This window comes from Protopterus annectens, chromosome 10.part0, assembly GCF_019279795.1.
Source record: "Protopterus annectens isolate FY-2018-M chromosome 10.part0, PAN1.0, whole genome shotgun sequence".
NCBI classification, from domain to species: Eukaryota; Metazoa; Chordata; order Ceratodontiformes; family Protopteridae; genus Protopterus; species Protopterus annectens.
The window spans coordinates 1,814,578,592-1,814,590,226 of NC_056744.1; the positions used below are offsets into that span (position 1 = coordinate 1,814,578,592).

The 11,635-nt window shown below is 38.1% G+C and overlaps 1 protein-coding gene and 1 non-coding gene across 4 annotated transcripts in view; both read right to left on the minus strand.

Annotated features, from left to right (window-relative positions):
• LOC122814053 (RING finger protein 112-like) overlaps positions 1–11,399 on the minus strand; it is a 590,764-nt gene extending 579,365 nt beyond the window's left edge. For all 3 annotated transcript variants that reach the window (XM_044086656.1, XM_044086657.1, XM_044086659.1), the window contains exon 1: positions 9,517–11,399. The gene's annotated coding sequence lies outside the window, so the exon portion shown is untranslated. The remainder of the gene's footprint in view (positions 1–9,516) is intronic.
• Positions 11,299–11,405, minus strand: LOC122814639. The gene has a single exon (XR_006366846.1). It is a non-coding gene; the product is annotated as a U6 spliceosomal RNA (small nuclear RNA).
• Between the last annotated feature and the right edge of the window lie 230 nt (positions 11,406–11,635).

Below are 11,635 nucleotides of genomic sequence, written 5' to 3' on the forward strand. Positions count from 1 at the left end.
CATTACTTGGCTAGCTGTTGGATAAAGTAGTGTATTTTTGCATTCTAGCAAGCACTTTTTTTCTCATCAAGGTCAGCAGATTTTCCATCTAGTGCACTAGGAGACACCCTGGTCTGTCTAGGTTGAGGAAACACTTGAGATTTCTACATGTAGTTTTATTAGCTGGATAGCTTCTTAATCAGCTTATCTTGTTTTTAGTGCCATTACAAATTATGTACAGTTGAGTGGCTCACGGCTCATTTATAGAAAGCCAAGTACTTTCATTGAATAATCACATTTTTATGAGCTGTTTAAGGTACACTGCTGCATCTATATCTTTACATTTGTTTGTTGTAACTCTTAACTCCAAACAGTCTTACAGTGCTTTTACATTAGGAGGGCTGGGATTATTCATCTAGTGGCAGTAAGTGTTTACCTGATCTTTCTGAGCTGGGAACCCCCACAAAAGGGCTCTATGTATTTTTTTCTTTGCACGTCTCATATACTGTAACTGTACTTCCGCAGCTTTGCACTGTATTTAATACTGCATTTGCTGCACTTTGTATTTCACACCTACTGCTCTTTCTACTTAATTTACGAAAAGATCTGCTTCTGCTCTTTTATTCTGTTGCCATTACAAATTCAAGAAAAGCTGTGCTGCTTTTTACACTGCTGCTTATTTAAAACAATTATCCTGCTTTTTTCTGTTGTTCCATTGCACTTCTTTTTTTTTTACTCAAAACATTTATTAGTAAACAGAAATAGACTCAAAGATGTTAAATCAATCAAACTTACGGAATAAATATTTGAAACACACGAAACTCAAAAAAACCCACAAACTATTTACAAGGGTATCCAGTAAATAAATACTTTAGATTTTACAATTTAAAGGTGTCAATCGAATATTAGTCCGTTTTTTCCAAGTACCTCCATAACTTTCATCCAAGCGTTGTAATAGGAAGCAATCCTTCCAGTTCTTGACTGTATTCATTTCCATTCACAAAACAGTAAAAGTAATGTTCTTGAATATTATAAAAGTAGGAGAAACCTCAGTCTTCCAGTTAGTAGTAACAGTTTTACGAGCAACGTCTAATAGAACCCAAAGCAATACGTATTTAGATTTAGGATCACATTTGGGCTTCCAGTTAGTAGTAACAGTTTTACGAGCAAGGTCTAATAGAATCCAAAGCAATGCATATTTAGATTTAGGATCACATTTGGGCTTCCAGTTAGTAGTAACAGTTTTACGAGCAACGTCTAATAGAATCCAAAGCAATACGTATTTAGATTTAGGATCACATTTGGGCTTCCAGTTAGTAGTAACAGTTTTACGAGCAAGGTCTAATAGAATCCAAAGCAATACGTATTTAGATTTAGGATCACATTTGGGAATAGGGCATGAAACAAAATCAATGATTTGGTCAACTGAAAATTATCATTAAAAATAGCATAACAAATAAAATAAAGTAATAATTTTCTCTCAAAAAGATTTAAGTAAGTTACATTCAAAAAACGTGTTGCCAGTTAGCAATCACCTTCAGTTTGAATCGCAAACATCATAATTCTTGACTAGCTATTATTTACATTTATGTGGCGTGAAAGAGATTTGATGAATATTATTCCACAAATACAACTTCTATTGTAAAGACAAGGAAGTTCGCATTGAAGAAATTAAGAAAGGTTTTTTTTTATCTACTTCCAAAGAAGGAAGATTATTAACGATTTTGTAATAATTCCAATAACTTTCTTTAAAATAAGATTTCATGTTTCTAATTAGTTTATACATTTTAGAAAGACAGCTTTTCCCTTGAACTGTTTGATTAGTTATAATAATCAAATATTCTATAAGTTTAGGAATGTTTTCCCTGTTTGGTGTATGCATTAAGTTGATTTTAGTTACAAAATGATTTTTTACTTCATGTAATACCAACCAAAATTCATTATCTGTATTAAATTTATTCATAAGTTGTTTCATATTAAGTATCTTTTTAGATTCCATTAATTGGTGCCAAAAGATTACATTTTCCTTCTGACAATATTCATGTCATTAATATTAAATGTGTATAAAAAAATTGGTGTATAAGCAAACGAGAATGATAGCAAAACTAGTCTTTAATATCAACATGTTTACTTATAAAAGTTTTAAAAGACAATAAAGTCTTAGATATAACTTTAGAAGGAATATATTTATTTTTATTAGGTAAAGTAAAAGCTCTCACCATCTAATGCAAACTATTGGTCAGAATATTTGTGAACTGAAACAATGACGAGAGATTTGTGTGTAACCATATTTGTTCTTAAAATTGTTTCCATCTTGCCGAATATACAGATTTAACCATAAAGACATTGTTTTGAGAATGGATGATGGAACGTATATATCAACCTCAGGAAGATTAATTTCTCCTGCCTCCCAATCTTTTAAATTACTATCTACAGCAATTCTTGTTTTTTGGGGTGCCATAAAAAAATGCAGCATCAGATTATATTAAACTGACGTATATATAATTTAGGAGGTGGTAGTGAAATAGTTTAAATATAGTACAATATTTTTGGGAAAATAACCACTTTAGTTAAGAGGTGTCTATCCTCCATTGTAACAAAGAACTTATTCCATTTATCAATGGGAGTTTAATTTTTTTTAGAATATTACTGACATTAACATTTAAGATTTCATCTACTTTGTTAGTTAAGATGATCCCTAAGTAATTGAATCTGTTATCTGTAGATATATATTTAGCAAACTATTTATATCATTCTTATTAGAATTTACAAGTAGGATCTTGGTTTCATTCTTATTAGAATTTACAAGTAGGATCTTGGTTTTATTTTCTTTACATTTAGGCCCAGAATTTTTTTGAAAGTAATCTATAACATCCAATAATGCTTGCAATGAATTATTATGATCACTTAAAAGTTAATAAAATCTTATCAGCAAAGAGTTGAATCTTTCACACTAAAGTGTCAAAGAAATGAATTCCTTTAAGTTCCGCTGTACTTCTGTTGGCCGTAGTATAGACTGGATTCAGAGAGATGAATCCAGTTCTGTTTGTAGATTGAGCACTAAAAATCAAAATCAGGACTTCTTTTTTTTTGAAAAAGCCCCCCTCTACCCTCGTGGCAGGAGTGTACAACAGGGTTATCTAATTAAAGGTTACTGGTTCAGGGCTCAAGTTCGAGCTATTTCATTAGCGCAGGGCTCAGCTTATGCTTTTACACTGGTTTCTCTGTATTAGCTGCTTTGCTGTTGCTTGGATGTACTGCACCATCAAGCACCACCACACAGAGGGGGATAACTCTTGGCAGTTATAGAGGCAAAAGCGCCAGTAGAAGTATTTTCCCTTAGAAGCAGCTGCTATCTAGCAGACTGGTTCTTGAATAGCTCTCAGCTGTTTAGTGAACCACACAGCAGAGATTTTACCTCTTACCTATTAATATCAGACCCTACAGATACCCACATTTACAGACCTCCTACTGTACACCCAATAGGTTATGGCTCCCTGCCCTATACCCTCATCTTTTTCTCTTATCTGCCAAGATACCAGGTTCAAACGTTGCATTACAGACGGTCAGTTTCCTTCTATTTCTCCTGCCATCCTGATGGACATGGGTTTTCTGAGGCAGTGTAGCAACTGCGTTATGTACACTGACAACCCCTTAGTCCTAAATCACTCAAATACAATTTGCGAATCTGGAATCAATGCTCTCTCGCTCCCAGAACAGCAACACTAAAAAGAAGTTGCCAGCTCACATATCATGACTCCTATTCATGACATGCACCCAGCACATAAACCTTCATATGCAATGGTACTCTCCAGAAATGTACCTAAACACCAGAGACCTCCAAAACACAAACATGCTACACTAACACAACATGCAAAGCACCCAATACAGATAAAAAAACACTAGCACCCGTGTTTCACTAAATAACCTCATAAGGCAATGCACAACTAATACAAATGTTATAATTATAGGTTACGCTATAGTGAGACATACAGACATCCCACTCACCAGGTTGAGCAAGGCGAAGGTTACAGTCAGCTGACTGACTGGTGCAAGGATTCACCAGATCACACATGCACTCTCAAACAGCAAGTACCGTTATGACTGCATCATAGTTCATGTTGGAGTGAATGACTACAGATGCATCTCTCTGGACTATATGAAGAGAGACATGATTAAGCTCTCTGAATATGTGTCCCAAGTGGGTATGTCCCTAGCTCTGAGCAGCATTTTACCCTCACCTAGGATGATACCACAATATAAACAGAAAATGACAAACTTCAATAACTGACTTAGTTTCTGGTGTCATTCTAAGGGGATCCAGTTCCTGTCAGCCTGGGGCAACATGGTGGAAAGACCATGCTGCTTTGCCAGAGATGGTCTTCACCTGGCACCTCTAGGCTTTCAGTTGCTGGCTAAGGCACTTACCTCTCCAATAAGCATTTTTAAGGTAAGGTCACAACAACAAAACCTCTAACATGAAAACATAAAACACAAAGAAACTAAGGGTCATTTGCTAATTTCTAGGAGTTTAAATCAGGGACTACACTCTCTGGAACCACTCCTCTCCCTGGAAGATGGTGACATTGGTGCAGTCACAGAAAACTGGTTCAAGGCTGCAGAAAGTCCTCTGGCCTTGCAAGTCTTCAATGCCATCCACACTTTCAGATCGCAAACTGAAGGTCTGAGAAGCAAAGGAAGTGGAATATCTATCTTCATTAATGATAATTACACCTCCAGACTGGTTAGACAAGAAAACTCAAGTCCAAATTACCATGGGTAAGACCCCCCCCTTAAGGTTATCATCCTCTTCCGTGAACTAAGATACCCACATAGCTTACTTAGACCTACTTGGGACAATTAAAGTGCAACCCAACGCCTATCCTTCCATTAATTGGGAAACTTATACAAGCCCAAACTCACGCAGTTCCTGGACTTGGTTAAAGAACAACAATGGGATTCTATTATTAAATCCTCAACTTCTCTGCCTTTTTCTCCATATTTACTGTGCCTGCTATGAATAAAGAAGAACACAGCATCTAAAATATTTGAAATCGACTGTTTCTCTCGACTAGAATAATACCTTACTGTACTGTGGTGGTTTCACTTTCAAAAAACGTTTATCCTGCCCTGGAAAAGCTTGCTGCAGTCTCCAATTCGTTGATGTCATCAAGGCTAATGAATACAGACAGTTTTCTGGCCAATTCCATCCCCAAACTGACCATGACCATCCTAAAAACCCACTCATGATGTGATGTCACAGCTCCCTGGTCCTTCCCCTAACCATACAGAAAGTAAAGGCTAGAACAAGAAAACAGTACAGGAGTCAAGTCTCCAGCTTGAGCTGTCAATCACAGGAGGTAACAGCTCAAATTACCCATAGCACATTGACAGTTGGGGAAGTTAGGTGTGAAAGGGGTTGGGAGAGGAGTCAAAGTAGTACAATTCAGTCTTCACAAAAGACTGCAATTTATCCATTCTAAAAAGAAACAGCAGTAAAAAGCACTTTGAAAGTCTATTCTGTGACATTTGCACTCTGTGTTTTAAGGAGTCTTTGAACAGAATGAAATTTTACTAACTGACTGAAAGACAGCAGTGTATGCATGTAAAATCAATGCAGTTACAGGAACTTTAGGAAGAAAAAGGCCTTCATGAGGTATTTTTTTTTACAGACAAACAAAGAGGCCTTTGTGATGCAATTTTTACAGACAAACACTACACTGTGGGATACCTAGAGGCAAACTAAATGATCAGAATTACTTCAAGATGCCATACCCATGTGGTCAGACTCTGAAATTATGTATAAAAATATTTAAAACATGTAAATATTCCCAGGTTGTGTTAAAATGTAGGAAACACCAAACCATGATGAAATAAACATGTTTTTTTAGTCTGTGTGTGTGGTTCTCCTTTAACTCAAATATCCTGGAACAAATAGTGCACCACCCACAAAGCCTCAAATATTCCAGACTTGGTCCTCACCAATATGAGTGACTGATGCAATGCTTCAAGTGTAGGGCCCACACTGGATAAATCTGACCATAAATCAGTCATTTTTGAAGTAGCAATAGCACCAGAACTCCCCAAATGAGAAGTCAGGCTAAACAACTTCACTAAAGCTAACTATATCCTCCTAAGGGAAAGTATAATCAACTTCCAAGCTACAGTTTCCAGAGATGGCACTGACTGCTATACTAAGGTATGCACTGATGCCCTGTAGAAACATCTACACAAATGTATAGACATAGCCATGCCAGATACGATTAAAGCAAGATCCTCAAGAAAATCAAACCATCCTAGTGGATGTCTAGCATTAATAAATTATAGAATAAGTGAAGGAAGCTGCTGTCTAAAAATACAAAAGTGAGATCCCACAACTGAAAAAGTACCATCCTTGGCCTAAACAAGCACACAAGACAACTTGTAAAAATCCTCAAAGAGCAACTATGAGAAAAATTTAGTAACCATAGCCAAGGATAACCAAAAGGCTTTCTTCGGCTATGTTCACAACCTAAAATATTCAGATGTGTGCTGAATTAATTGTGGATGGCATCACATATACTGACCCTACAGAAACTGCAAACTGCTAGCAGACAGGTTTGGTTAAAATTTCACTCCCCCATCCCCCCCAGACATACGACAAACCATGTCTTCATCATCTCCTCCCTACATCTCCAAAGAACAAGTCATCAATGCTCTCCCCAAGGTAAGAACACAGCCTCCATGGGACCAGATGGCATTCCAGACTGCATACTTAATGTTCCAAAACAAGAGCTACCTACTCCATTAGGCAGTCTATTCAACCACAGCCTGAGTACTAGCTTTGTCCTCATTGAATGGAAAACAGTGACTGTTATCCCCCCTCCACAAGACGGCTCAGCAACAGACCCAGGTAACTACAGACCCATAACTTTAATCAGCCTCATCTGTAAGGCAATTGAACGAATCATCATGAACTTCATAAATAAGGATATAGGTAACCTCCAAACCCTGGATCTGTCCCAGTTTGGTTTTGTCAAGGGCAGGTCATGCCTGCTAAACCTGATGGACTTCTTTGAGAATGTGACCAGAGCCATAGATGAGGACAAAGCTGTGCACACAGCCTATCTTGACTTGGCCAAGGCCTTCAACACTATCCCACATTTAAGCATCATTGACAAACTAACCCAGTTGAATATCAACCCCTATATTGTCAGATGGGTTGCAAACTGGCTCACAGATCGACAACATTCAGTCAAAGTGGGAAACTTTACCTCTACCAGCAGACCTGTCACCAGTGACATCCCCAACAAGGGTCAGTGCTGGGCCCCCTGTTGTTTGGCATATACTTCTCAGAAGTCCAGGCCAAAATGGAGGGGCTGTGTCTAACCAAGTTTCTGGATGACTGCAAATTACGTGTTATCACTGAATCCCCTAGAGATGTCAGTGTACTTCAAAAGGGGCTTACACAGACCAATGACTGGTATCAAAACCATGGTCTTAAACTAAATGTTAAAAAATGCATCATTCCCTTTGGTAAAAACAATGTCCCTTGTTATTGTAAAATAAACAATAATACCCTAAGTACCAATTCAGTAGTGAGAGACATGAAAACACAAGTTGACTGTGACCTCAACTTTGACCACCATGTGTCTGCTGTGGTGAGGAAGGCATTCTATGTTTCTCACCTGATTAGCAAAGGCATCGCCTCAAGAGCAAAAGAGGTTATAACTCCCCTGTACTTGCCCCTTATCAAGCCTATTATTGTATATAATGGTTCCTTTAGTATGTACAGTAACAGACACCTGCAGCAACTCAAGAGACCTCGGAGATTTCCAACTAATAAAATTCAGGGTCTTCTGCACATGTCTTTTACGGACAGACTAAGGTCATTTTCACTGTACTCAGTAGTATATGGACTACTTAGAGGTGACTTATGCTGGCTTACAGGGCTATCTCTGACCCATATCCAATGGAAATGCTGCACATCCATTAAGTCAAATGGGAGTAGAGTCACCCATTCCAGGGATCTCAACCTTGCCTGCGACATAAACAGGACCTGCTGGAGAGACAGACACATCTCTCATAAGTTGCCACTCCTCTAGAACAGGTTTGCAATCAATATCAAGCAGAGCACCTCCATGACCCAGTTTAAGCACAACCTGGATGACTGGATGGGAAACCATAAATTTCTGCTGGGGATTGCCCCTACTTCTCTCCTGGATATGCATAGTCCTTGCTAGAAAAACCTTGGGCAGAAATAATATCTCTCATCTAGTATTATATTGGGATTTAATGGCTACGTTTGACCTCAGGTCAATAGCCTAGTACCATGCTATGAACCCAAGATAAAAATTAGCACCAAGTTTAACACCAGCTACAGCTAAAGAAATTCCACAAATTCTTGAGTCACAACCCTCTCAAAGAATTGTGTGGATCAAGACATAACTGCCTCCTCCAAATTATAAACTATCATGCCAGAGGCCCTGATAACATTACCTGTACCCAAGCACTAGTGTCAAATACACCTTATCAGAGCCTCTCTTAAACCTTTTCTAGCCTCTTCATTGATTATGTTCCTAAAGTTTGGAAAATGGCAATTGTAATGATCTTACACACAGCCCTACCACCAACACTGATTAACTACAGACGTATTACATTGCCATGGGATGCATTAAATAATCCTAGGTATCGAAAACCTTAACACTCTGTACAGTCACCAGTTCAGGTTCAGCAAAGGTAGGTCATGCCTACCTGCCCTAGTAAACTTCTTTTGTGGCCACGCAGTTCAAAAGGCATACACCGATTTGGCTAAAGCCTTTGGCATTATTCTTCAAGATGGAATTGTCAGTAAACGTAAATTCATAAGCACAACCACGTATATTGTGAGGTGGATAGCAAGGCAATTGTCAAACAAAATTCACATACTTGCAGCAGACAGAGCCACCACAAAAAGCCAAACGACGACCAGTGGTTTCATTCGGGGCTCTGTGCTGGAACCCTTCCTAGCCAGTATCCACTTGTCCGACCTTTTATTATTATTTATTTTATTTTACATTTGTTAACCGGGATGGTCCGACTGGATACATGTCCTTTTTCAGCGGAGGCCCGGGGAGAAAAGCTCCAACAGAGTTACATTGATAATTAGGTACAGTAAATGAGCTGAAAGAACTTAACAAAAACATAGGCTATTTACATACAAGTACAAGACTGCCATTACTATTTCTGAGATTACTACAAATGTAACATTAATAACATATTAGCAAGGACGGTAGGCAGTATAATGACATAGAGTTAGACAGGATACATATTTCTTTATCACAGTATACAAAGTACTTATCATCTTAGCTAGTTGTTTATGTTTTAGTTAATGGCACAGAGCTAGTCTGGGTTTGAGCATAACCCAGGCCATGGCTAAGTGAATCTGTTAATCACATCCTTTTAAGTTTACAACCGTTTCTTGGAGCCTGACTTTGAAATACCTGCAGTTCCTAACAGCACCCCATCAAGCTTACACCACTGCCTTTTAAACGACTCTCTGCAGACAGACAGACTTACCTTTCTTTATTTGTACCTTGATAGAAGCTGGGATACCGATACTCTGACAACACGACATGCAATTAACTAAGCTCTTCTGATGACACAAATCGAAAGTGAAATTATGAAGGTTGAAATTCTCCAATTTTCGTGACGCTACCACCTCCCCAAAAGATGGTTTTGTTGCTGATAAGGCAATCCGAGATCAGTCAGGATTCCTACCTACAACTGGGTTACATGACAGTCTCTTCTAAAATGTCTCTGACCCTTGCTTATAATAAAAAGAAATCCCTCTGTAAAGACACATCAGTCGATTTTTTAACAGCGAAGATCTTTTACATGCAAGTCAGATTTGTTAACAAAACATGTTTCTTAAGACCCACACATCAAGTGCTTGCAAGTCCAAGAAAACTTCCGGGAGGGAAGGGCAAAAGTTAGGTGTTAACCGTATATTATGAAATAATAGCGCATGAAAAAACTAATGTGGCTGCTATTTGACGGTACACTTGCTTGCTATACCCTAATAGGATACTCGCTGGATAAAGAATACTCCCAGATCAAAGTCCGTGTATGATTCTGGTTGTTCAGTACTACGTAATATACGGGGTTCTGTAGACAGACAGGGGGAGGAGATAACACAGGCACGACAGAGGATAGGCCAAAGCCTAACCGTAAATGCCAGATAAAAAATATCCGGCAGTGAACTGTGGCGTGAACACTGTTTACAAATAGCCCGTTGCCATGGAATCACGGGATGTATGTAAATAGCATAACCGTGCCGCTAGAGCGTGTAAATGGAAAACATTAGAAGTTGGGAATGCTGACTGATACTTCTCAAATGTGTATCATGTTTCTACTCTGTGTGAGGGTTGCCATCTTTTCAAACGCCCAAAGCAAAACATATCCACAGGACAGAACTTCACTTTTTCTATAAATAAAAGCTTATTCTTGTAGCATTTTAGTTGCTTACTCTGTTTCTTATAACATTTAGGTGTTTCAGACACGAGATATAGTTTAGCTAACTTGTGCTGACAAAAAAACCCGGTTTGGGTTGTTACTTTTTCGGCCTTTGTAAATACAGCCCAATCCGCCCCACGACACGAGTTGTTTGAAGCACGTACATGGGGAGGGCTGTGTTAGGGCGTTTGATTCCCGGGAAAGACCCACTGGGTAGGATCCCACTGTTGCGGAGGCATGGGGAGAAAAGCTCAAAGTATTACAAAATATTTTAAGACTAATGATTCCACAGACTTTAAAAATAATACGAAACAACTACAGCTCAAGTATTTATACCGAATTAGACATAATAGGAAAGTATTGGTGAAAACAGAATGTATATGACAACGATTTAATAGAGAAATTGTAACTAATTTACAGAGAAATTATAGCTAGGTTAGTTTAATACAAACAGGAACTGCAATATGAAGTGAGAGAAAGGCTCGTTGTATAATTAGAGGGAATCTATATAGCGAGTGTGTTAATGTGGAATTATTTGGGGAGGGTGCGTGGTTAAAACACGGCAAGTTATTGTATGTTATGGCTACAAACATTTGCATAACTAAAGAAGGACACTTGCATATGCTTGAAAATAATTCAATGTTTCACATAGAGATCGTCAGTCTGTGCATTAGGAGGAGGTATGATGCGAGAAGGGCAGAAAACGTGAAATGCCCCGTAAGCAAATATAAAATATCTGTAGTGGTGTACATTTTTTCCATATCTTTCTGAATATTTTGTTTTTCTTGCAATTACTTTTGGAGACTTGTGACAACAACTAGCATTTATCAGCAAACACCATGTAAATAAAATATGGAACGCTTCACGAATTTGCGTGTCATCCTTGCGCAGGGGCCATGCTAATCTTCTCTGTATCGTTCCAATTTTAGTATATGTGCTGCCGAAGCAAGCACGAAATTGCTGTCTAGTCCGCCTGTATATCAAAGGCAGATTTCCTTATTTTATTATATTTGTGGTTTCTATTGTTATTGCCTATTGCTTTTTAGATATAACAAAATACGTCATAACATGTTGAGGTGAAAGTATATAAACTGTTTTTAGGGATAACATATTAATGTAAAATTTCTGCCAAACTAACAATCACTGGTGCATTGTGGGTGTGACGTCATATGCAGATTTTGAT